The sequence below is a fragment of the Bombina bombina genome, chromosome 8 (genome assembly GCF_027579735.1).
Source record: "Bombina bombina isolate aBomBom1 chromosome 8, aBomBom1.pri, whole genome shotgun sequence".
In the NCBI taxonomy this organism is placed as follows: domain Eukaryota; kingdom Metazoa; phylum Chordata; class Amphibia; order Anura; family Bombinatoridae; genus Bombina; species Bombina bombina.
The window spans coordinates 179964521-179992190 of record NC_069506.1 but is presented as its reverse complement, the minus strand read 5'-3'; the positions used below and the strand labels follow the sequence as shown (position 1 = coordinate 179992190).

The 27670-nt window shown below is 34.9% G+C and overlaps 1 protein-coding gene and 1 long non-coding RNA gene across 4 annotated transcripts in view; one reads left to right on the top strand and one right to left on the bottom strand.

Moving 5' to 3' along the window:
* The first annotated feature begins 1037 nt into the window (after positions 1 to 1037).
* LOC128638656 (transcriptional enhancer factor TEF-1) overlaps positions 1038 to 27670 on the top strand; it is a 130109-nt gene continuing 103476 nt past the window's right edge. Inside the window, exons 1-2 of one of the 3 annotated variants that reach the window (XM_053690761.1) lie at positions 1038 to 1415; positions 1761 to 1890. The gene's annotated coding sequence lies outside the window, so the exon portion shown is untranslated. The remainder of the gene's footprint in view (positions 1416 to 1760; positions 1891 to 27670) is intronic. The other 2 variants (XM_053690760.1, XM_053690759.1) reach the window with 2 other exon arrangements.
* Positions 1040 to 1815, bottom strand: LOC128638657 (uncharacterized). The gene is made up of 2 exons (XR_008399112.1): positions 1674 to 1815; positions 1040 to 1573 (listed from the first exon to the last, which is right to left on the bottom strand). It is a non-coding gene; the product is annotated as an uncharacterized LOC128638657 (long non-coding RNA).

Here is a 27670-nt window from a genome sequence, read left to right as displayed (position 1 = left end):
TAATTACCTCTTATAAAGTTATGTAAAAGCACAGAATTCACTGTGACCTCTGAACCAGGTCTGCAACCAATCTAGAACTGGTACTGAAGTAATTCACAGAATCACATGAGCTTGGTTTGGAGGATAGGGCAAGCATCAGAGGCAGCAGTGAGCATAAAGCTTTTAAATCAAAGCCAAACTTTGTTTTGTGCATGGAGGAGCTACTAGTCATTAATGGTGAATTGCTCAGGGGCTACATTATATTGGACTAGAAATACACATAAGAACCTTAATGAGAAGGGTGACATCTTTTTTTATAACAAATTACTGTCTGTATTCATCTCCCTGGTGCTGGGGGACACACTAAAAACCTTGTAGAGCTGTATGTGGCCCACAGAACATAGTTGTAACAGTTCTCTTTTAAACAGAACAAATAGGTTTTTCTGAGAGCTAAGAAATAAGTGTAAAGTAAGATTCAAAAAGAATGTGGTTAAATTCATGTGCCCAGATTTATGTTATTTTACACCTTCCTAATACACTAAAGATTCATTTCTCCTGTAATCTTCCTTCTTCTGTATATCTACTCTGTTATAATTGGAGCATGCTTTTGAGTAGTGTGTATATATCACGTGTGATATAGCAACAGTTGTGTATGGTAAGGAAAAATAATAAAGTGATTAAATATTACAACCAATGCGGGTTGTGTGATTGTTTAGGTTATGTCTCAAAACTCATGATCATTGATCTTGTCTAACAATACTTACATTCACAAACATGTCACACGTGTGTTGTATCTTGTTAGGGGAAAAAAAAAGGCAAAAAGGAATTTGATGAAAAGACTCCAGCACAACAAATGTTAATTGTATTTTGATGAGCAATTAGAGCAGCCAGCAGTAGGGGCGTGTTACACGGATGAGTTATTTCAGTGTTGCTGCAACTTAGCTACGTTTTGCTAAGTGGCACTGCAGCTTATGTTGGGTGTTAAGGGGGAGGAGACCTGCTAAAGTCACGCCCCTCCCTGAAACCCTGCCCCTGAACTGCAACTGACTCATTGAGCTAATTTCATTCCTCTCTTTCATTCCAGAGATTCCTCTGAAAAGCTGTCACCTTTCCAAAATACCAAGCCTGCTTCCCAACCAGCACCAACAACAACAGCGACTATACTATCAGTGGCAGTGCCAGCTGAGCCTCCTCATCCTCACCTGACCTTCATCAGACAAGAGGAGGGGGGCAGAGACAATCCTACTCCGGGCTGCCCAAAAGAAAAAAAAAAAAAAATACAAGTCTTTCCCAACAAAGTGCTGACCAGATCTGCCTCCTCTTTCCCCCCATTCAGTGCCTACTCCTGGTCCCCAGATACATTAAACCAATTGCTACAAAGATAACATTTCTTTAAAAAAAAAAAAAAAAAGTCCCAGACATTTCAACTGTTCCAGGTAAGCAGAAAATATTGTGGTTTGTTTCTTTTTCTCTCTCTCACTCGCTCTATCACAGGATCTGGAAGCTTCAAATCCTTGTCGTTTCTGGCATGTTTGGCATTTTTTGGGTTCCTTTCTCTCTTCCTGATTACTTTGCAACAAGTTCAGCCTGGATCCTGTAGGAGAGGAGGAAACATAACTTTTCTGTTCAGTCCTTTTCATTAGCACATACAAGCACATTCTTTTTTTTATTTTCTTTTTATTATTATTTTTTACCAGCTTTGAGCCGTTTTATCCCCTTTACTGTAAATTCTCAAGCGGACAATGTATCAGAAATTACATGATGTGTTGTCTTTCCTAAAGATTGGAACCAGCCTGGTGATCGTGGTTTGGGAAAGACAGAAAAACTGGGAAAGATTTTGGAGCAAGATTGAAAGAAGGACCCACTGTGTTTGTGACCAGCATTTTCCCTTTACGGAGAGTGACCTTCCCTGTAAGTAAAACTCCCTAACATGTAGTTGTATATTTATTTAATGATCCAGATATTAATCATAAAAATGTAATTTGCTTGAAACATATTGGAGATTTTCTGGGTCGATTTTTTTTTTCTGTCTCTCACATTTCTGGTGTGATCCTTTGTTTTTCCTGCTTTTTGCTGAGCTAAGCACAAATCTGCTGAGCGGGGAATAGTCTGGTGCCAAGAAAACCCCCTCACGCATCAAACCTCCACTGAATCTCTCAACATTTACACCGTTTTTTTATATTTATATATCTATATATAATGAAATATATAATATTGAAAAAAGTTAAAACATAACTTTAGTGTGGTTTAGGGATAGGAGGCTTTTGAATCTGACAAATCATAAAAGTTGCTGCTTTTTAATTAGTTCTAGGGTGCTTTGATATTGGAGCAATAAGGCACTTCTTGTGGGTGAAGTTCTACAAAAGCTTTTGTCTTATTGGGTGTCGGTTTAAACAAAAGGAACACACTGAGGGAGGTAGTTTATTCACTTGGGCGCTAGTACTGAAGCTCACGACAAAAGTGTTGCTTTAATTGGGTTATTTCTTGCTCTTGAAATCGTTAGGTGAGGGTTGTGAAGTTGCCATGTTGTTGGCTCAATATTACCCAACTGTTGCTGAGCAGCTTGTAGGAAATGGGAGCCGACATGGAAAGGTTGGAGGAAGGGGGGAGGGAGGAGAAAAAAAAGGAGGGAGAGGGACAGATAAGGAGGGAACAGAGCTGCCTTTCAAAGTTTGCAGTCTTTGTTCAGCTGCTTTGTGCTGTTCAGCACTGCCATGCTGGCTTTCCTCCCTCTCTCTCCCTTTTATTTATTTTGTAGTACCAATGTGCAAATAAAGCAGGAAGCACCTTTCCCCCTCTCTCTTACATTGTGTATTGTTGGCAGCAAACAAATCTGTGGTGATTTAACTCCTTCAGTGTTGTGTGTGTGGGTTTTTTTTTAAATCACTGCATCTGGGCCTGTGAATAGCAGCTGCAAAGTGAGACTACTTTTGGGGCTATTTCTATAATCTGCAAAGTGAAGAGGAATCCAAATAAAGTTCACTTGATTTTATTATTAATTACAATCCACAAAGTTGTAGATTGTCAGTGTGTTACAAAAAATGTTGTGAAAGTGTATCAATAAAATAAATACTTAAGATAATTCAGATGTGTGTGTATAATATATATATGTATATATGTGTGTGTGCGCCAAAATATTTCTAGAATACAACCTTTTTTTATTTTATTTTTACTGTTACAACTTTAAGACATCTGAAATGTATTATTTATCACTCCTCTCTCAATGGTATTGAAAGGGTTAAATGTAAGCACTGTTATTTGTTATTTTATTCCATATTGTTTATAAAGATTTCATTTTAATATTTTTAATTTGAGAAAAATGAAAAGGTTCGTACAGTTATTTTGTCACAAGTTCTGCATATTTTATATTTATCAGTGATTAATACAGTAATCTTTTATGTTTTGATTTTACACACTGCAGAATATAATACCCAGATTCCTAAATACCAGGTTTATAGTTGTTATCTAACTTATTACTCAATCTTTTAAAACAGAAATGATATCCCATCTATTTAAGGAGATCTAAGTATCTAATTTTGGCCATGGCATGTGACCAGCTGGTGTAGTTTAGTCAATCATAACAGCTATTTTATTTACCTGGTGTATTAATATATTTGTACCAAGATCTTGTAGTATTGTGGCAACCTATGTTCCTTATTTGATTTTTTTTTTTTTTTGTATTAATGAAATATATGAACTCTTAAGCACTGCCACATTCCTAAAAATAAATTCTTAAACAAGTCAGTATGTTAGTACAGCATAGTCATACCCATTCACTATTCCCCAGCACACTACAACATATCTGGCCTGCACATACCAACTCAGTACTTTGTTTTACAACGCCCCAGATTAAATTTAAAATAAATATACACAAAAGAGAAATTTGGCTAGTAACCTCCAAAAATAACTTGCTGGTCTGTAAGTGGCTCATGGGCTACCAGTTGCACAACTCTGACTCTGTGGTCTATAACTTAGAAGATTATGATGATGATGATATAGAAATGCATTGCATATAAATACATAATATAGTTCTATTATAAACAGTAATATGAGTGAGAGCAATGTATATAGAGATATACAAATTAGCATCTGCTTACCATCAAGTTAAAAACTTTATTGTAAGGGATTTAGAAGTAGAATCATTCTAAAAAGTTGGAAACCAGAAGTAAATTTGTGTCTCCTGGAATTTATCAAGCCTTGTGATAAATGAAGAAACATACCTCAAGAAACTTAGTCTGAACAGTGAGGCCATCAAAATTATAACCAGCTATGGGGCTACACAGATTGAGAGATCTATGTATAAAGACTTGTGTACTCTGATTTTGAAAATGCCCATTAAATAGGACCCAGAATTGCTATTCTAATATGTAAGCATATATAAATATTTTGTAGATAACAACAAGAATTTATCACTCATGGTGGCCTTTTCTTCTGGCTTTTTCAAGGGCTCATGCATGGCATACTCCAGTATGTGTACTGGAGTGGTTGTGGGCAAAACTGTACATATTCTTCTGTGTTCTTTATCATGTCAAATGCCACTACTGAAATAACAGTTCACTTGTAGGGTCCAATTCTCTAAAACTCTCTGGTCTGGCGGGATTCTATAAGATACCTTGTTATTATTAGAAGGTCCCTTTAACTGTGTGTCTTATTAAGGGGAGTTCATTAGTGTGCTTTATGTGATGGAGATACACTTACTTTACAGTATAATGCTGAGTAAAATAAACTGATGATTTCTCTCCACGCTGCTGGTTTTTGAGAATTAGCCCATAATAAAAAAATCTCTTTGCATTTATTCAAAATAATTTTTCTGCTTTCCTATTATTTTTGCTAACAGCCCAAGAGAGAATATTTGTTTTAGAAGCTCTGTGTATAGTATGGTTAAGGTTTATTTTGTTAAAAACTTAGCTCTATTTATTTAGTTGGCAGGAAAAAGAGCAAACTGCAAAAATAATTGTTTTCAAAAATAAAATGGCCCCTATTTGGTGGCACGAAAGGGTCACAGGCTGTGTGAGTAAAAATCAGAAACTCCAGAATAGGTAAGATTTTTGTCTATGTACTGATTTGATTGGGGAGAGGGGTTACTCCCAGAAATTAATACTGCAAGATAATTCAGTAATATATACGTTAAACTTTATGTGACATATCAGGATTAAAGGGACATTAAACACTTAAAGTAAATCCTAGCATTTTACAAACGCTAGGATTTACTATTGAAACAAATAAAGGGCACTTTCATTCATGACGTATAAGATATTTTATGTAGAAAGCTCCTTTATTTGATTCAATCGATCGCTGCTCTTACAGCAGCCCACGGCAAAAAATTTTTTTGGCTAAGAGGTGACATTTTAACCTCCTTAATCAATAACCGTGCGGTAAATCCCATGGGCGCCAAGCCGGATTTACCGCACGGCTATTGACTAAGAGGTGAAAACGTCACCTCTTAGCCAAAAATTTTTTTAGCCATGGGCTGCTGTAGGAGCTAAGAGCAGCGATCGATTGAATCAAATAAAGGAGCTTTTTAAGTATCTTATACTTCATGAATGAAAGTGCCCTTTATTTGGTTTAATAGTAATAGTTACTTTCACTTTAAGGTATTTTATAAGCATAATATTGAGGTTTTACGCCTTCTCCCCTCTAGTCATGGGTGCCACCATGTTGAAATCTATCTTTCACTAATTTCTAATGCTGACCTGTTTACACATGTGCATTAACTTGCCTTCTGATACCTGCAGTGTATCCCAAGTTTCAATGTGATTTAGTGCTCAGTGTCCCTTTTAATTTTACATTCCATTACAGTATATAGCTTAAAGGTTATATGGATTCAGATGTGCTAGGGTATTTCATTATTCCACCATTGCTTGAAATACCCTTGATTGTTGCTACAAACATGCTGACCCTAATTTGCTCAGTGGCTGTGTTCAGCTCAGAAGTATTAGGGCATTGCTATTCTGGAGCTGATTTTTTTTTAACCCCTTGTGGGGTCAATACATATATTGGTTCAAGCAGTAGTGCAATAATAAAGTGGTCTCAGTTTATTATTGCCTCTTTATGTCCCTTTAATAAAATAAGTGACCCCCTGTATGATTGATATACCAGTGTGATTTTATGCATCGTTTTTTAAATACTAATATCCTCACATGCATTACACATGCAATCTTGCTGTTTCCGATAATCCTGCATATTTAGGCTTGCTATATAGGCTAATTAATAAAGCATTATAAGCTATAGTCCTAAAATATATTATTATTGCTTGACACTTTAATTGTAAACTAATTTCTAGGAAATTCTTGGTACAAACTAACCTTTTTCTGTTGTTGCAAGTACATAATGTGTCGCTTGCATCTGCTCCTAGCTCAGGTGATATTATGTAACATGTCAGTGCAGGTGGGGCATACACAGGTGTCAGGAGCCTGTGCATGCTGGTTACCTGTATATGCTTTCTCACTTGTGTGCATTAAACAATTATCGCATATTCTGTGGTTCTATCTATCTATCGGGTACTTTTAGAGCACAAACTAATCACCCGTGAGGGTCTCAAGGTGCTAATTGAACTGAAAGCCATACATAACAAAACACACTTCCAAACAATAGGCATAACTAAACACAACAATTCTAAAACATTCTGTATTATTTATTAATAATGATTTAAAAAAAAAGTAAATACATTTTTATTGTCAAATATTGTTATGCAACTTTATATTGAATTATAGTAGTGTGTTTTTTTTTTGTTTGTTTTTTACAGTTTACTCAAATGTTCTCCACTTTGATTTGTTCCCAATTATCCACTTTACCTGCTGGACTGTATTAATTTTTTTACAAGTATTAACTTAAAGAGACAGTCAAGTCCAAAAAATAATTTCATGATTCAAATCGGGCATGTAATTTTAAACAACTTTCCAATTTACTTTTATCATCAATTTTGCTTTGTTCTCTTGGTATTCTTAGTTGAAAGCTAAACCTATGAGGTTCATTTGCTAATTTCTTAGACCTTGAAGGCTGTCTCCCTAATCTAAATATATTTTGACCGCTTTTCACCACTAGAGAGCATTAGTTCATGTGTTTGATATAGATAACATTGAGCTCATGCACGTGAATTTATAGAGGAGTGAGCACTGATTGGCTAAAATGCAAGTCTGCCAAAAGAACTGAAATAAGGGGGAAGTCTGCAGAGGTTTAGATGCAAGGTAATCACAGAGGTAAAAAGTAGATTAATATAACTGTGTTGGTTATGCAAAACTGGGGAATTGGTAATTAAGGGATTATCTATCTTTTAAAACCACAAAAATTCTGGTGTTCACTGTCCATTTAACCCTTATTGGCATTTTTAAATAGTTGATTTAGCTTGTGGTATCCTTGCCTAGTCTGAAAGTTTTCTGCCCTTTGGTCCAAACTATAGATAAGCTGTGTAAACACAGCCAGCAAAAGAAATTACACTAGCAGTGGGGTATAGAAGAGATAAGGTAATAGAATGTTAATTTTCCATTGTTCTCTCCAAGTTTTTGTCTTTGGTTTACAGACACATATAGGATAAAGATGCATGTATATGTACACAATTTGATAAAGTAATGAGATCTGACTATACCTACAAGCTCAACCCATTTTATTAGACTGTGGCTTCAAAACACAAAATCAGCTTATTCATATACTCAAACCTTAAAAAGCAAATTCCCATACATTTTTATACTATGGAGATGGTAAAAAAAAAAGTAATTGGAAACACATTAAGGGAAAAACTATTTAACAGTATACTGTCCCTTTTAACTCATGTACAATCAACATCAACTTCTGTACAATCAACATCAGGCTTGTCTGACAGGTTTAAGAAGATTCAAGTATTTTATTTTCTCATGATGTTGTGGGTCTTGAATTCAAGAAACATCCTCAGAGAGAATTTTAATATGACAATGATTTTTATGGCATGTAGGTCATCTTATAAAAATATAGGCTTTAAACTAATTTCTAGGGACTGTGACGATCAGTCCCATTGTGGGTTTGTTGTGTGTGCACAGTGTTTGTTTAATGAGTGTATAACTACACAGCAAACTCAGTATTTGTTTGCACCATCTGCATAGAATGGCCCAACACCTCTGTTAAAGGGAATAAAAGAGTATTCTTTGAAAGAGGTAACCCCATTACATAAATACCCTGTGTTGCTTAAACCTGTCAAATACAAAGAGAGGATTATCTGTTTTAACTCTTTCAGAACATGCAAGCTGTGTTACTGGCCAACTGCAGAAAATTCTATCATTTGAGAAAGATACTTATTTACAGATAACTATTGAATTTTATAAATCATACTTTTTTTTTTTTTTTTTTCCGTTTGTTTTTTAACATTGCATTGCAGATTATTATTTTTTTTACAGCCTTAGGCACTGGGAAACAACCGGGATTGCTGCAGGATGTGTTTTGCAGGCTCTGGCTATTTAACCTGGGGTTTCTGTAGTGAAGTTGGCACGGTTGTGATTTCTGTATTAACATAACACCTTTTTCTGGCAGGGAGATTGGCAGTCTGTTTAAAAACAACATAATCCATATTTCTTTTTTAAGCAAAAGAGAAACGTTACCTCAATCTTGTGTTTTTGTTTATGTAAAGTTTTATATATTGTCATCCAAATTAACAATGATATATATTTAGGTTCTATTTTTGTGAACTATTTGATACATTTGACAAAGTTGCTGTAATGGCACTGAAACGTTATGCACTTTTTAAAGGGACACTGAACCCAATTTTTTTTCTTTTGTGATTCAGTTAAAGCATGCAACTTTCTAATTTACTCCTATTATCAATTTTTCTTTGTTCTCTTGCTATCTTTATTTGAGAAAGAAGGCATCTAAGTTTTTTTTTTTTTTGTTCAGAACTCTGGGTAGCATTTTTTTTTTAATTGGTGGATGAATTTATCCACCAATCAGCAAGGACAACCCAGGTTGTTAACTAAAAATGGGCCGGCATCTAAACTTACATTCTTGCATTTCAAATAAAGATACAAAGAAAATTTGATAATAGGAGTAAATTAGAAAGTTGCTTAAAATTTCATGCTCTATCTGAATCATGAAATAAATTTTTTTTGGGTACAGTGTCCCTTTAACTATGCCTAATAAATGCTAAGTTTTATATAAAAGACCAGTGATTGTCTTTTCCTTGGGAATATATATATATATATATATATATATATATATATATATATATATATAGTTACTGCCCAAGAGTTTATTCACATTTATATTCCGAATAGAAATAGATATATATATATATATATTTTTTAGCCAAACAATATAAAGCTAAGGAATATGTATAGGTAGATGTGTATAGTACATTGTGTGCATATTTTACTGTTCATGATCTCTGAAATAAATGTCAATGATAACATCTTTGAAATAATAAAAATTATAAATATTGTTGTTTCCTGAACGTAAACATTTGGACTAAGTCATTTCAGTTAGTAAGAGGTTACAGCAGACGGATTGAAATGCATAGGGAAAAAAATAAACATAAAAAAACTCATAGTCTGTTAATGTAAGTGCATAAGGAGGAAGCATGAAAATCAGGAATTCCTAGCAAGATAGTCAGTCAAAAGTTGAAGAAGTAAATGGAGATTTGCCAGAGGGTTTCCACAACGCCTGTGGGGGTTAAGTTTTATAACTTGACATACAAGTTGTGAGATCAGAACACTTTGGGGTGGGGTGGTTGAAGAAATCAATACGGCAGAAATATTGAACGTTTTCTTGTGCATGTGATATACTTAAGTTTTATTATATTTGTGTTCTTGTTTTTTCAATTTAGTGTATGTAGGTGTGTGTATGCATGTATATGTATGCGTGTGTGTGTGTGTGTGTGTGTGTGTATATATATATATATATATATATATATATATATATATATATATATATATATATATACATTCATTGATGCTACGTTCAAGGCTGGTGCTATTTTTTAGGGATAGGAATGCCCTAGCACTTGCTGAAAACTCACCTAATTTGCATTCTATTATGTACATAATTTAGTTTGTGTGTGAAATGCAAGGAGACGCCAAAGGTCACGAGCACTGATGTTCCTCACTGTCATTAGTCCACATGTTAGCCAATAGCTAATATAATTAATTTAATTTCTTCATAAATAAGCCAATATTCTGAAGTGGTAACCTACAGAATTATACCTAATTTATCAGGCGCTGATGTTTTTTTTCATCTTTACTAGGGAAGGAGAGTCAACCAAAGGTTTGTAGTAGACAAGAACTGGCATAAATCAAGGTTTTTCAAACCAAGGCTCAGGGGACAATACTTTATTTGTTCCCTTTTCATTCTCTAAAGCTACTTGGCTTCTCTTCACTGGGTGTTTTTATTTTGTTGTTCCCCCTGTATACATAGTGTAAGTCTTTATATCTGTTTTTTATGTAAGGGTTGTTAAATATCTGTTTTGTAGAGTCATTTCAATTGAAGAACCAGGTAAAACATTCTGAGAAACTTTCTCCGCCCCCCATAATTTGTCAGTCATGTATACCTTCATACTTTTTTTCATATTTTACTTCATCTGCCTTTCAAACACCACATACACCAACAGTGCAATGCCATATTGCAGAACAGTTCTAAAATAAATTATGGCTGTACTATATACTGACTGTGAATCTAGTCCTCTGACAACAGAAACACACAAGCACAGTTAGTTATATATGTGGGAAAATCTATGTTGGGGACATAATGAGCGTTATTTTTCAGATTTGTCTGCATGTGTTCATTGTGGTGTTTGAGACAGATTTATGTTCAGTGCAGGCATTTTTAGACAGTTAAGTTGGATTTCACCAAGAGCATTCTGTAATGCTTGAGTAAGATGTTATGTGCGATCCGTATCAGATGCACTGTGGATGAGCAAGATTCTAGCTAATGTGGGATTCTCTAAATCTTTGGGTTGGTGGATGCTCTCACTGTTTAAAGTTAGAGTGTTGGCAGCCACTGCTCACAAATTTCAGTATGTTGGTCAATCTTTGCTTAAAAGGATATGAAAGTTTCATATAGACTGTAATTATAAAAAAAAATAATCAAATTTACTTATTATTCTTGGTGTCCTATGTGAAACTTTCCATGAGGGTATACTTAGGTAGGCTTAGAAGCGTGCACATGTCTCAAGCACAATGTTTGTAATAATGTTATACATGTGGTCCTCAGTAAATATGTCCCAAAAGAGAATCCTCAATGGGTATCAGGAGGACAGATGTATTAACAGAAAGGTGGGTAAAACCTAGGCACCAATCCTACGGAGGGTAAGGTATTGAGACTGCTACTGAGTTAAAAATAGAGTATTTAATAGATAAAATCAGCATAAATTGATTACATAAAAAATGATTGCATACAAAAAAGTCATGGATCCATGTTGACAATAAATGCACAATAATAAAATATTAAAATAATAAATGCACAATATTAAAATATACAGTAAGCAAGTGAGATACACAATACTCAAATATATATGTGTATGTATGGAAAGTCTAATGTGAGTCCAATGAATAAGGTGGGCGAAGTGAGTTAAACAATCCATACGTAGGTGATCCAAGTTGATAATAACAAAAAATTCTTAGTGACCAATAAATTGATGAATCCTGTGATAAAGGATACTGGGATAAAAATTAAGAACTATGGCGGGCGGAGGAACAGCGCTTATCGTTATAGCATTAAAAGGTAAAAATCTCAGAAGATCAGGATATATTACCAATTTGATGAATGAAAGTCTTACTTATTTTTTTAAATTCTATCCTATGACTTGAGCGAGAACGCTCAAGTTTACAATCCTTTTAAATACTGGTTAAAGGGACATGCATTATAACAAGGTTAAATACTGGTTAAAGGGACATGCATTATAACAATGTTAAATACTGGTTAAAGGGACATGCATTATAACAATGTTAAATACTGGTTAAAGGGACATGCATTATAACAAGGTTAAATACTGGTTAAAGGGACATGCATTATATAACGAGGTTAAATACTAGTTAAAGGGACATGCATTATATAACAAGGTTAAATATTGGTTAAAGGGACATGCATTATATAACAAGGTTAAATACTGGTTAAAGGGACATGCATTATATAACAAGGTTAAATACTGGCTAAAGGGACATGCATTATATAACAAGGTTAAATAATGGTTAAAGGGACATGCATTATATAACAAGGTTAAATACTGGTTAAAGAGACATGCATTATAACAAGGTTAAATACTGGTTAAAGAGACATGCATTATAACAAGGTTAAAGAGACATGCATTATAACAAGGTTAAATACTGGTTAAAGAGACATGCATTATAACAAGGTTAAAGAGACATGCATTATAACAAGGTAAATACTGGTTAAAGGGACATGACACTCAAGTTTTTTTTTAGTCTTTCATGATTTAGGTAGCACATGTAATTTTAAACAACTTTCAAATGTATTTCTATTATCTAATCTGTTTTATTCTCTTAGGCATTTTTTTCAAAAAAGGATACAATGTAGGCACAGAAGCTGCTGATTGGTGGATGCACATATATGCCTCTTGTCATTGGCTTTCATCTAACTCCCAGTAGTGCATTGCTGCTCCTTCAACAAAGGATACCAATATAATGAAGCAAATTGGATAAAATAAGTAAATTGGAAAGTTGTTTAAAATTGTATGATCTATCTTAATCATGAAATAGAAATATTTTGGGTTTCACGTCCCTTTTTACACAATTTTCTAATTTACTTCTATTATCACATTTTCTTTGTTCTCTTTGTATCTTTTGTTTTAAAAGCAAGGACATAATCTCAGGAGTGTGCACGTCTGGAGCTTTGAATGGCAACAGTTTAGTAAGAATGTTGTCCATTTGCTTGGCTCTGTCAGTTGGGGGAATTACAGTATATTGTAACAATTGTTGTATTCCAGATTCTGTTTTCAGCCATTCTTATCTAGATTAATTTAATACCCTGCCCTCTCCTAAGGGGATTGGTTAACGTAAGGCTGGCAGGATTTTAAGCAACCCCCCTTTATATGCACCCTCCAGGGGGTCAGGAAGAGAGGGCAAGTCCAGATGTGCAGCAGGACCCCTCCCAGAAGGTATGAGATGTTTACGTTTCTGTCATTCTTCAAGATAACAATCACACTGAGCCCTGCATGACTCTTTACTTGGGGTTTATTGGCTGATTGGAAATTAGTTGTCCTGGATGGAAACATCATTTTATTTATTTTGTGTTATTTGATATCTTAGATACCTTTTGTAGTTATTTTATTTTATCTCCATTTATGTATTTTTCTCATTTTAGTGGAAAAGTTAATTTGCTCATTTGGTTGTGTGTTTGTTGTTTTAGAGCGATCATTTTATAAAATCTCTACACATTGGAAACTGCTTCTGAATTCAGTTGATTATTAAAGGCACACTGTCAATTTTTGTCTGTCGTGTGTATATAAAAGAGCAAATTATTTTTGCATGAAAAAGGCTAAGCACAAAAGTGAAACACAAAGTGCATTTTTGTGTAAACTGGTGCCTAGGTAGGTACTTTGGCTGATGCGGACAATAAAAAGTTTATTTTTCATAACGCAACAAACTGTAGCACCATTATAAATAGTTCAACACAGCTGCTGTACTTCTATTTCTTACTAAAGAGAACATTAATTGTCCTTTTGTGATAAAGACTCCAACATTTTTAAACCAGTTTAAACTGTTTGAGTAAACTAACAATTTACAAACCACAAAAAACTGCTTGCCTCAGCAGTTATACTTCATATAACCCACACTCCTTTGCCTGTATTTTTCCATAACTGTTTGTTCATATAGATACATCCTCTGTGAGTCTACGTGTGATTAAAAAAATAGCCCAGGATTCCATTGTTTGTGTGTGTGTGTGTGGGGTGGAGGTGGGGGGGGAGCTATAAGTAAATAAATAGAGGTGCAAATTACCCCCACCATCCTCAAAATGCTCATTGCCTCCATGTTGTGATAGTTACATTGATATTCTACCAAACAAACATTACAATGGCTAACAATAACTTTTTCAAAAAGGCTGATCCTCCTCTAAACCTTATTGTACAAAGTATAAACACAGGTGCAATCTGGAACTCATAAATTACCTCATAAGATGGGTTCATAAAATGGCTTCACAGCCACCACAATATAGTATAATGCCTTCCAGGTCATCCTGTCATAAGAACTGACTCTAGCACAGAAAAAGTAACTTATTCTTGATAGGCAACCTAAGATATGAGGCCTACATTGTAAGTATATGAACCAGGAAAGAATATGTCGCTGCTTTGATCTTTTATTAGCATTTTTTTTTTAAGCAGGAAATGTATGTTGCTGGAGTTACAAGACAGAAATGAGCGGGATCCTGCATAAACATACACAAGTATATCATTACACAATGCCAGGCAGATATCGGTTCATGTAGAAGCCAAAACAATGGTATATATTTAGATAATGCACTGCTCACTTGACAGTTGTTGTTATACAAAGTACAGGGTATGTTTCTCTTTGGACTAGCAGTACAGAGAATATCTTAATGCCCTTTAATTATACTGTAGTCATGGCACTTATGCTAATGACTGTGATTGGCCTCATAATGATTAACAACAAGGTTGCTGGCTGTTACCAAGTGTGGAGGCAATATTTGGCAGGGACTTATCAATTATTCTTTTATTGTAAAGTGTCTCTGTAAACACATAACAGATTGTGGGAAAATTATTTGTTTTTACTTCACGTAGTGCTTCACATTGGTATCAAAGGGACATCTGTTTAAAAATACTGCTTTGTTAGAGCATTTTACATTTAAACAATTATTTTTTTTCGTTATCTGTTTAAACTCTGCAAAGTGGTCAAAGTTTTGAACCCTGGTGCAGTGAGCCAATCAGGGACGGCATTTGTGCATATTCTCTATTCACTCACTTTATCCTAATCTGGAACCACATAGAAATATGCTGGGCGCACAAGTTTGACTATACATTTAACGCTTTTGCAGGCGTTAAACACATAGGGCTAGATTACAAGTAGAGCATAACAATGCAAGTGGTGTGTGGGGTCTAATGGTCTGTGGTTAATATTTATTGTGGATGTCTTTATTTTTATTATTATTAATAATAATAATAATGATATTATTATTATTATTGTGCCGATGGCAGTGTAGTGCGCACTTCACTATTTGTCAGATAGTGCAGGTGTTTAATTTTACTTCAGAAAACAGATTTCTGTGAATTCTGTCACCTGATATCTAATAAGAGCTTCCCAAAAGCTTCTGTTTGATAAACTGATAACCATTAACAGGAATTAAATACTTGTGTAAAAAGCTTCTACCTCCCTAGTTGTACATGAAATGCTTCACATCATATCCTCTAATTGTTCTTACAACATTAGTGAGTCACATAGTGTGTCACTTCCTTAGATCCCAATAAATGCGCCAGTCTCTCTCTGTTTTCTGGCAATATCTTAGATAAAAAGCATTTGCAGAAATAAGGACCGGTGTTCTCCCTTAATGGAATATGGCAGTAACATTTTAACCATAAAACTTTAATTATCAAATGTATGTATTTTTCTTTCTTTCCCTTTTGTTAAAACTTAGGAGCGCACATGTTTTATTGAGTCTACCTCAGTGTTTTGTTATGAAACAGAACTGATTTTCAACAAATGATACAAAGAGAAAAAGGGAAAACTGATAACATAAATTGTTTTTGTTTTAGTTGTTTGCTGTGTGTGATTCATGAAAGTTTAATTTTGACTTTCATGTTAGACCATTTTCTTTTAAATCAAATTCCCTCTCTACACTAATTATTTAACCCTTTCAAGAGGATTAAAAAAAAATTGTTGCACCTGGCACACTTCTGTGGCGTCGCTGAGCAGGACACAACCAGTGATTGGTGGCTGCACACAAAGCTTCTCCTAATGGGCTCTGTCCAGGCCCTTCGTACATTTTTTTTTGGTTTTAGTTTACAACTATGTGTTTAACCCCATAACATGAATTTGTTTAAAATGTTGTAACAAAAGAGGACGTTTTATTTTAAATCTTGTATGCCCCGTCTTCTCTTTGCAGCCAATTTCTAGAGTTAGCTGCAGAATCTCTTGGCACTCTACAAATAAATGACAATAATAATAGAGTGCCTGGAGGAATTTCTTTTTTTTTTTCTCTTTCAGACAAAACAACATACTTATTTTTTATTATAAATAAGCATTCGTATTCCACAGAACTATGCTAGAACCACAATAAATACACAAAAACTAAAGGGTATTCTTAAAAGCATGTTCACTGTACATACGGTAAATACCAGCCAGCTTCTAGGATTAAAATCATAGCATTAGTTTAAAAAATAAAACTTTATTTATAATTCTCTGCTGTGGCTAGATAACTTTTTTACAAAGTATAAAACAATCAACCAAAATGCTGGATTTTTATTGTATACATTTTTTAAATTGAACAGGAGCAGGCTGCTCTTCATGTTGTATGAAAAAGATCCAGTCCATGCTTTTTATTGCTCACTTGGTTTACTTTTAAAATAAAACATAGAGATTTATATCAGGAGTTACTTCCTGTCCTCTCAAAAACCCTCCTGTAAAGGAGAAAAAAAGATTGCAAGAATTACTGTGTGTCTGGGAGCTTCTAGATGTTTCTTTACCCACCCCCTTCCTGGTGTGTACTCCTCCACTATCTCTTTGTATACAAGTAAATGTGCTACCAGACCTCTCGTGTTTCTGTAGTTAAACATTGCACTTTATATGGCACTGAACAGCCTGACCTTGCTTTGATGATGTGCAGGAAAGCTATTTTTTTTTTTTTTTTACTAATCAGTGTAAACGAGTATTCTTTGACATAATATTTTAGGAAGATAAAAATAATATACTCCTGTGAAATCTCTCCCTTTTCCTCCAACCAAGACGTACACATGCACTTTATATTTTCACAAAACCAGATCTAGGCAGAGCATACTCATAAGCACTAGTAGAAATTATTATTAAAGGCACATACAAATGTAAGAAGAAAATACTGCAATGTGTTAGAACATTTTATAATTACATAGTAGTTTGCATAGAACTATGTTTTAACCCCATGCAAATTGTTTAAACACACAGTTAAAGTCACCTCCAGAGCAGCAATGCACTACTGAGATATAGCTGAACACATCTGCTGAACCAAGACCAGGAGGCATATATAATACAAGTAAATTAAAAAGTCTGAACCATGAAAGTTTTTAGTTTTTTTAATTTAAATGTCCCTTTAAAGCCACCATGCGAGGCTGATGTACAAGCACAACATGAAGGGGCGTTGGTGAGGAACATGGTTTATGTTATTATTTATGATAAATAAAACACAAAGGTATCATGTATTTTGTGATTGTACTAAGGATTATGAGAATAGAAGAGATGTTCTACTCTGTTATGGGGAAAAAGATAAACCACCAATAGGTAGATGACCTGTTCTCTAACACTGTATCCATATAGAATTATATATACCCTTGGAATATGAAATGCGCATTACAATTTGAAATAGAAGCATTAATAGCATTTCATTAGCAAAAATACTTCTGTTTTTCAGTGGTATACACACATATCCTGTGAAGGCTCGTGCACCAGTATTCAAACACCAACCACACTTCTCAGAAAGTCAGCAATACACACCACCAGCAGCTTTCTGAGCAGGTGTGGTCGGTGTTAGAATACTGGTGCATGCGCCCTCACAGGACATTTGTGTATGCTGCAGAAAAACTGTAATATCTTTTTACTAGAAGCGTTTTTGCTGATGAAAGTATATTGCAAAAATGTTTTATTTCAAATTGAAATGCACCCAAGCGCATTTAATTTTTGAACATTCTATCCCTTTAAACAAATACATTTCCTGCAGCTCTCTATTTATGGGAGCCACCATTTTGGAATTAAGGTTTCATTGTAGGTATCTGAGTGATGGTGCACGTGTGTACACACACCAGCATTGGGATTCAATGAAAGCTAGATTTCAACTTTGCATCACCCATGACTAGAGGGAGGTGGGTTAAAGGGACAGTTTACTCAAAAATTTTCTCCCCTTTAATTTGTTCCCAATGATCCACTTTACCTGCTGGAGTGTATTAAATTGTTTCTAAGTAGCTCCTTTACCCTTATATTGGCATTTAAAATTGTTAATTTAGCATGTGGTATCCCCACCTATTCTGAGAGTTTGTGGCCGCGCGTACCAGCTATAGATAAGCTTTGTAAACACAGCCAGCAGAAGAAATTACACTCCCAGTGTGATAAAGCAGAGATAAGGTAATAAAATGTTGATTTTCAATTGTTCTCTCAAAGTATTGGTGATTGTTTTAAGGACAGATATAAGATAAAGAAGCAGGTATATGTGCACAATGTGATACAGTAATGAGATCTGATTATACCTACAAGCTCAACCCATTTTATTAGGCTGTGGCTTCAAAACACAAAATCAGAGCTTTAATATACAGAAATAAACCTTAAAAAGCTAATTTTCATACATTTTTTACTCTGCAGTTGGTAAAAAAAGCAATTGTAAACACATTAAAGGAAAAACTATTTTACAGTATACTGTCCCTTTAACATAATTGCTTGTACTTAATCTGTGTGAGAGCATTTTTTCTCCCAACAAATAGTAAATAGCAATCCCTGTTTCCTATATAGTTAGTTCAGTGTGTCTGTGCGTGGCTGTTGACTAATGCTAATTTTTTTGTTTGTTCTCTAAAGTGTTAAAGAAGCAAAACCAGGAATTTTGAATTGTCCTCGTATTTGAAAGTCCGTAAATGAATCTATGATACAAAATAAGAGCATGTACACACAGGGTTTTAATGTAGAGATTTAATATGAATTCTATGAACGATCACTTATGAATTTGTAAAATCCAGCACGTTATCTAATGTTACATTTCTCTTTTATCTTTGTATATCATTGTTTGTAAGGTCATTGGGAAGTCACCGTTTATGAATAAGATTAGATACTGAGAAGATTTAGTAATATTGAATGCCTATAAATTAACCAAACTAAGTTCAGTAAATATTTTACCTCAAAGAGCCATTGCATTGCTACAGATACATCATATCCTTTTTTGTATTTGTAGGATTGTTTTGATATCTTGTTTCTGTAAGTTGCAGTCTTGAGAAACAAATATTTGTGGTGTTTTCTTTACTGTGTTTCTACCTGAACCCCCCCCCCCCCCCAGCGTATTTATCTAACACTTTTTTTTGAGTTACAGACCAACAATGCAAAGACCACAAGTCAGATTTATTATAGAGTGCCCATTTTCTATTAGGAACTGTTGAGAAGGAGCAACATGAGTGTCCTTGAATTTTCTTCTCATAAAAGTGTAAACCATTTGGCAGTGATCACAATACACAAGTGTCTGCGTATGTATGTATGGACAGAGAGAGGTGTGTGTGTGTATGTAGAGTGTATGTATGTATGTATGGACAGAGAGAGGTGTGTGTGTATGTAGAGTGTATGTATGTATGGACAGAGAGACGTGTGTGTATGTAGAGTGTATGTATGTATGGACAGAGAGAGGTGTATGTGTGTTTGTGTGTATGTAGAATGTGTGTGTGTGTATGTAGAGTGTATGTATGTATGGACAGAGAGAGGTGTTTGAGTGTGTGTATGTAGAATGTGTGTGTGTGTGTATGTAGAGTGTATGTATGGACAGAGAAAGGTGTATGTATGTATGGACAGAGAGAGGTGTGTGTGTGTGTATGTAGAGTGTATGTATCTATGTATGGACAGAGAGAGGTGTGTGTGTGTATGTAGAGTGTATGTATGGACAGAGAGAGGTGTATGTGTGTTTGTGTGTATGTAGAATGTGTATGTAGAGTGTATGTATGTATGTATGGACAGAGAGAGGTGTATGTGTGTTTGTGTGTATGTAGAATGTGTATGTAGAGTGTATGTGTGTTTGTGTGTATGTAGAATGTGTGTGTGTGTATGTAGAGTGTATGTATGTATGGACAGAGAGAGGTGTATGTGTGTGTGTGTGTATGTAGAGTGTATGTATGGACAGAGAGAGGTGTATGTATCTATGGACAGAGAGAGGTGTGTGTGTATATATGTATGTATGTATGTATGGACAGAGAGAGGTGTGTGTATGTAGAATGTATGTGTATATAATGGCAATTTAGTCCTTAGTCAGGTTATAAACCATAGGAGGTAGTGGCTCACTACATTTGAAGACTGAAAAACATTTCAAGTTTTTCCAAATTCCTAAGTGCCATAAGACTGACACAGCTTTTACATAGCTAATGCATTGCATATTTAATATATTACATCATCATAAACATTCACTACTCATTCTTTTTTCAAGGTTTTCAGTCAGTCTTATAGTGCTTACATGTTTTAACTTTTTTTTTTTTTGTTAAACCTAGTAATATGACAGAATGAAAGGATCCAAAACTTTATGCCAAAGCTTTTCAAGCGAGTTGTATAAAGATATATTTTCCTGATTGTATCAGCTTGTACTTTATGGCTGATTTAGTTAGAGTAATAGGAGGTGTTACCTGATACATAACTAAACATTTACAGTATCAAATTAGAGAACTCACTTTTTTTCTTGCACTAAATTAAGCCCTGTGTTCTGAGAGAGACTTTAATTGCTTTAAAAAGTTATGCTTATTTGACAACTTTTTTTAGACCTACTGTTATACAGTAATGTAAAAAGTCCTTCATGTGCCTGTGATATCTGATGATTTATCTGAATGCCTAAAAAACCTGATGAATCTAAATTTATAATAAATTATTTGATATGCTTAGTCTTTGGTTCTCTGTGTTTTGAGTGAATTAATGTAATTGTTTGCTGCTGTGTGGGGCATACTTAGGGTTGCCACCTCGGTCATGTTTTCCTGGACACTTATGCGTTACACATGCTGCAGGGTGTGCAGAGGGGAACATGAATTGCACCCCTGGTCAGCACACAATTACTGATCCTGGATAGCACTAATCATGTTCCTCCATGCAAACCCTGCAGCATGTGTAACTCATAAGTGTCAAGGAAAATATGGCCGAGGTGGCAACCCTAGGCACACTAGGCTTGAATGGCTGAAAATCATTCTTTCATATATCTAAGCCAGTCAAGTTGAAGAATTACATTTCTAAGTGTTTTGCCTTCGTTGTGGTGTGCACTACTGCTCTTTTCAGTTTGGGTATAGCTGACATACCAATTGAATGCCTTTTAGTTGGCTATTCTTATTTAGGACCTTACATAAAAAAACATTTTTTTGGGGGGTTCATCAAGCTTTAAGTACAACCAATTGCATCATGTTAAGTAGGTTTTAGCAATAATAATTTATTATTTGAACCTTTTGCATGTATCTGTAATAAATAATTTATTGGTAGAAGCCACCAGTCATACTGAAATGGAAAAAAAAATTATTCTTAGTATTAGTGACATTGTGCACATTTATTCCTGATGAGGGTTTTTAAATTTCCTTTTTAAAAAGTTTATTTCATGCTTGTTCAGTTTTTTTTTTTTCCCCTTAAAATTCATTAGAGCTGCAGGAATTGATCCAGTCAGTGAGTGATTGGTGAATATTTAGGTAAGCAGCATGCTCTTTCTATTAACGAAAACATAGGAGTACTTCTGGAACATTTTTAAGATTAAATAAATTTACACCAAAAAAATATTTTCAAATGTTTAATATCCTTACTAAACCTGTACAATATTATATAGAATTGATAACCTGTATTAAAGGGACATGAAACCCAACAATTTTCTTTCATGATTCAGACAAGAGCTACGATTTTAAACAACTTTCAAATTTACTTCTATTATTTAATTTGCTTCATTTTATTGTTGTTCTTTGCTAAAAGTTTTACCTTTGAAAGCTCAGGAGCAGCAGAGAATCTAAGTTCTAGCTGCTGATTGGTTGCTGCATATATACTGATTGTCATTGGCTCACCCATGTGTTTAGTTAGAAATCAGTAGTGCATTGCTGCTCCTTCAACAAATGATACCAAGAGAATTAAACAAATTAAATAGAAGTAAATTAGAAAGTTGTTTAAAATTGTATTCTCTGTCTGAATCATGAAAGATTTTTGGGGTTTCATGTCCCTTTAAGGCAGTTGTTGCTTTTTTTTGTCCTCTCAGAAGATATGCATATATTTTAGAAAATAAAAATCTGCTATTTAAAGTTAGTAGTCACAAGTAAAACTCTAAAAGCTTTAGCTCACTGGCTATTACCATTTATCAAATCTTTTTGTAGTGCATTGTCATTTTCTCGCTGAACTGAAGGTGTTTTCTACCCCTTTAAAGGGACAGTATACACCAATTTTCATATAACTGCATGTAACAGACACTACAATAAAGAAGAATATGCACAGATACTGATCTAAAAATCCAGTATAAAACCTTTTAAAATCTGACTAAGAAGCTCCCAGTTTAGCATGGTTAAAAAGCTTAGGCTTGGACACCCACTGAAATGGTCTGTAAAGCAAAAAGGATAGACCCCCCCTGCATATGAAAAGACCCTTTACACAAACAGGAACAAACAAGCTGGAGTAGGTAGACAACCTACTCCAAGCAAAACCTATATATTGTTTACAAAATCACTCCCAGATGGGCTATATAAATCATCATCTACAAAACATTTATGCGCAGAAAAATCTAGTGCACAATGTTCCTTTAAGAGAGATGATTTTAGATGAACGTTTGTCAGATCCAGTCCAGGGTACATCCTGTAATAAGCATTGTCTAGGCACAAGTAGGGCAGTCAGACTGGCTGAGGCTAGTCTAGTAGACAGAAGCAGAGAGATTCTGATGTTCTAGTAACCAGGGTACCTACATACAGTAGCAGCAGACAAGGCTGGATTTATTTTCTTGGAGGACCTACTTAGAAGTTTCTCATGAGCCTCCCTCCTCCCCCCACATGCTCTGTGTAATACATTTATATTTTTTATTATTATTCATACAAAACTTACGCTTTGCATTTCATTCATGTTTAGTGTGCAAAATACATATTTAAACTGCCCCTTTAAGATAGAATTGGGATTTAGCAACTAGTATCTATATAGAGGAGATGGTGTAGGTTTGCAGATGCAGGTAGCAGACCTTTTATTTAACAATACATAGTTTCAAGACAATCATTTGCACTGGTTAAACACATAATAAAAGAAGAATTGTGTTAAAATAAACCTCTTAACAAAATATAGCAACTTAACACTAAAATGTCCATTTCACATTACAGTATAAATGGTAGTGTTTAAATAATGCAGTTATAGCTGCATATGTGCTTTATTTAGTTTTAAGAAAAACTGCATTTAAAAAGCATTAAAGGGCCATGGAACCTAATTTTTTTTTTTTCTTTCATAATTTGGAAAGGGCATGTCATTTTAAACAACTTTCTAATTAATTTCTATTATATAATTTGCTTCATTCTCTTGATTTCCTGTGCTGAAAAGCATATCTAGATATGCTCAGTAGCTGCTGATTGGTAGCTGCACACAGATGCCTTGTGTGATTGGCTCACCCATGTGCATTGCTATTTAATCAACAAAGGATATCTAAAGAATTAAGCAAATTAGGTAATAGAAGTAAACAGGAATATTGCTTAAAATTGTATTCTCTACCTGAATCGTGAAATACATTTTTTGGGTTTAGTGTCCCTTTAACATTTATTTAAAGTAACACAAAACCCAATATTTTTTTTTTCATGATTCATATAGAACATACAATTGTATATAACTTTCCAATTTACTTCTATTATATGCTTCCTTCTCTTGTTATACTTTGTTGAAAAGCATTCCTAGGTAGGCTCATGAGCAGCAATGCACTCTGGGAGCTCATTGCTATCTTGTCGTTGGCTTACTGATGTATTCAGCTAGCTTTGCTTTGCTGCTCCTTCAAAATTTAATGATAGAAGTAAACTGGAAATCTGGTTATATTTGGATGCTTTATCTGAATCACACTCGCACAAAAAAAGCTTCATGTTCATTTAACCACTTGCAGTTCTCCTTCTAAATGGCATATACCAGACCAAGGAGAAGCATATAATGCATCTGACTATTGTGACATCTGGACCGAGGGCCCAGCATGTATGGGAGCCCACCAGTGGCATCGTCATATCTCCTGGTATGCTGCCTATGCTCACAGTCAAAGCAGGTTAAAGGGACATTACATTCTTTGAAATATTAATATAAAATGTTTAATTGTATGTAATAAAACCACTTTGCATTATAAATTCATTATTTATTCTATGTCCTTTTCCTGTCATTTAATTCTGAATTTTGTTGACATCCTAAATTCCTGTTAAAAGTGGATATGCAGACATAGTCATTGGTTGCACACTCTAGTAAGCAATTTATAACTTCCCCTAAATGGCCTTAGCAGAAAAGAAACTTAAGTTACAATATGGCAGCACCCAGTGTTTTTTGGACACTAAAATTTTACCCTTATTTTTTTGAATATTTAAACAACATTTTAAAGTGTATATTATATTCTCAGGCTAATCTTTTCTCTGAATACATCATTCTGTCAATGATTTATTTAGAGTTTGATGTTCCTTTTAAATGAGCAAGCACAGTGGTTGTAAACTGGTGCTTTTTGCTGTGCTATCACTAATTAAACAGTTAAGTGTGGTTGTCATGGGTCCTTATCCTAGTCCTAGAGTGAGGCCCTAGCCCTGGAGAAAGGGCCCTGTGACTGGAGGGGTAATCTGTTGCTCTTGGGGCCCCAGAGTGTGGGGTTCAGCCCTGGAGGGTGGTAAGCCCTATGGGTTATTGTTCTGTGGGGGTCATGGAGTGTGGGTCGGAAGTTGGGGGCCAGTTCCTGAAGGTCAGGGGCTTGGTGGAGACAGGGCAGGGCAATGGCCATGCTCATTAGCATACATTTTGAATGGTGTAAGTTGGTTGGGGGCCCTTCCCTAAGTTTTGCCCGAGTTGGTCTCAGTCCGCCCCTGTCAGGCTGTAATAAATAGGGACTTGTATTATATGCAGAATGTTATTTGGTGGCATAGCAAACTATATGATTGTGACCCTACACTCACCTCCTCTACCCATATCTATTTGCAACACCTACATGATTGATCCGTGTAGCTTAAAGTTAATTGGGACAGTTTTGTCCTTTTCTCTGCACATTCCTGTACTCCCCAGTATATTTGGTGTATTTATTTCTGTGTATATTCTGTTGTACTTGTGCAAGCATAAACAATTGTCAAAAACTCATTTATTTACACTTTCTTTATTAGAAAAGCAAACATTTTTTAGTTGTAACGGGTGATACCCTGAAATGTCTTCACTAGACCCTGGGTGAAGAGAAGAAAATGTTACCACTGATTTAAAGAAAGTATGGATAGCTCTATTTCTTTTAATGTCACTTATGTTTAAAGGGATATTCAAACTAAACCTTTACACCGCCCAGAGATTGGGTTGCTAATTAAAGGATAAAAAGACTGACCCTGCAATAAGCTACACAGTGTTTGCTTGATCAGGGTACCAGCTCATTTCTATATCTCCCTAATAAGCTGCATCAAAGGAAATGAGATTAATATGTGAGATAAATGTGAATACCGTGATTCCACAGGCTTGTCTAGAACAAGACAAAATACAAAAGTATCTATCTAATAATCATTGTGGTCTAAAAAGATCTACAAAAAAGATTATATTGTATCTGGTATCAAAACAGGTGTGTTTTGCCAAATAGAAAACCACATATCTAATTACCTTCTTTTTTTTAATTGTTATGATTTCTTTCTAATGGTAGTGAGAGTCCACAATTCCTTACTCTTGGGAATTAGATAACCTGGCCTCCTGACCTACCAGATATTTAAAATATCCCTCCTACTTCCCCTCCTCTCCTAGTAGTTATTTGCCTTGTCAAGGAGAAAGCTAGGAGAGAGGTCTTCAGAAAGGGTCTTCAGGCGGTAGTTCCTAGTAAATAGGTACCTGCCTTACCGTTATCCCACCCAGTTTTATTTTTGGACTCCACACCTTGTATTGTTTCCAAAAGTAAGGCATTGTGGACTCTCACTACCATTAGAAAATAAAATATTCTTACCTGAAAAATTCTTGGTAGTGAGAGTCCACGAACCCATATTTCTGTTGGTGGCAGTCCTAGTTTGCATCTCTTATTAACCCTACATCTCTTTATTTTGTGATTCAGACAGAGCATATAATTTTACAAAAGTTCAAATTTGCTTCGTTCCCATGGTATTCTTTGTTGAAGAGATAATTAGGTAGGTGTCTTGAGCACTACATTGCAGAGAATGGTGCTGCCATCTAGTTCTCTTATAAATGGATAATATTCTTGGAAAACTGCTGCCATATAGTGCTCTAGACATGTGCACGCTCCTGCGCTTATATCCCTGCTTTTTGACAAAAGATACTAAGAGAACTAAATAAATTTGATAATAAAAGTAAATTAGAAAGTTGTTTTAAAATTGCATGCTGTATCTGAATCATGGAAGATAAGTTTTGGGTTCCATGTCCCTTTTTAAAGTGCATCATCTCTCCTATCCATCACTAACTTAAAGGGGCATTATACACTAGATTTTCCTTTCCATAAATATTTTGTAGATGATCTATTTATATAGCCCATACAGGTGTGTGTTTTTTTATTTTTTTATTTTTTTTAAATGTATAGTTTTGCTTATTTTTAAATAACATTGTGCTGATTTTCAGGCGCCTAACCAAGCCCCAAAGTTTTAGGAGCATACTGATGTATACCTCCAGCTTGCTCCTGTTTATGTAAAGTGTCTTTTCATATGCAGAGGGGGGGGGCTGCTTTTACTGGATGTTCCAGTCAACCTAATAAAAAGTGCTAAACTGGGAGCTTCTAAGTAAGTTTTTTTTAAAAGGTTTTATACTATATTTTTATATCAGTATCTGTGCATATTATTATTTATAGTAGTGTCTATTACATGTAGTTATATGAAAATTGGTGTATACTGTCTCTTTAAATGGATATGAAACACAAAAAAGTCTTGGGATTCAGACAAAGGTTTTAAATTGACTTCTATTATCAAATGGCCTTCATTCCCATTATATTCTGTGTTGAAGAGATACCTAGGTAGGCATCTGGAGCTCTACATTGCAGGAAATGGTGCTGCTATCTAGTGCTCTTGGAAATGTAATAACATTCTTACACAAGAGGCATGGGCCAGCTCCTAAGCATACTTCCCTGCCTTTCAACAAGGTACCAAGAGAACAAAAGGATAATTGATGATAATAGAATTAAACTAGAAAGTTGTTTAAAATTGCATGCTCTATCTGAATCAAGAAAGAGAAAAAATTAGGCTTTCATATCGATGAAAGTCTAAGGTAAATGTTTGTGATTCCGACAGAGCATGCAGTTTTAAGAGACTTTTCAATGTACTACTTTTTATGAGATTTAATTTGTTCTTGTGGGATTATTTGATATTGATCTGCATATCTAGGGAACAGCAATGCACTACTGGGAGCTGGCTGGTGATTGGCTTATTAGATGGGTTTGGCTTCTCTGAAGCTGACTTTAACAATATGCTTAAAGGGACATGAAACCCAACAATTTTAAACAACTTCCTAATTTACTTCTATTGTCAAATTTTTCTTTGTTTTCTGTTTATCTCTTGTTAAAAAAAGCTGGGTCCTAAGCTTAGGAGTGTGCACGTGTCTGGATCACTATATGGCAGCAGTTTTTCAAGAACGTTATCTATTTGCAAGAGCACTAGTTGGCAGCACTATTTTCTGCCATGTAGTGCTCCAGACACTTCCCTCCCTGTGTATCTCTTCAACAAAGAATACCATGATTC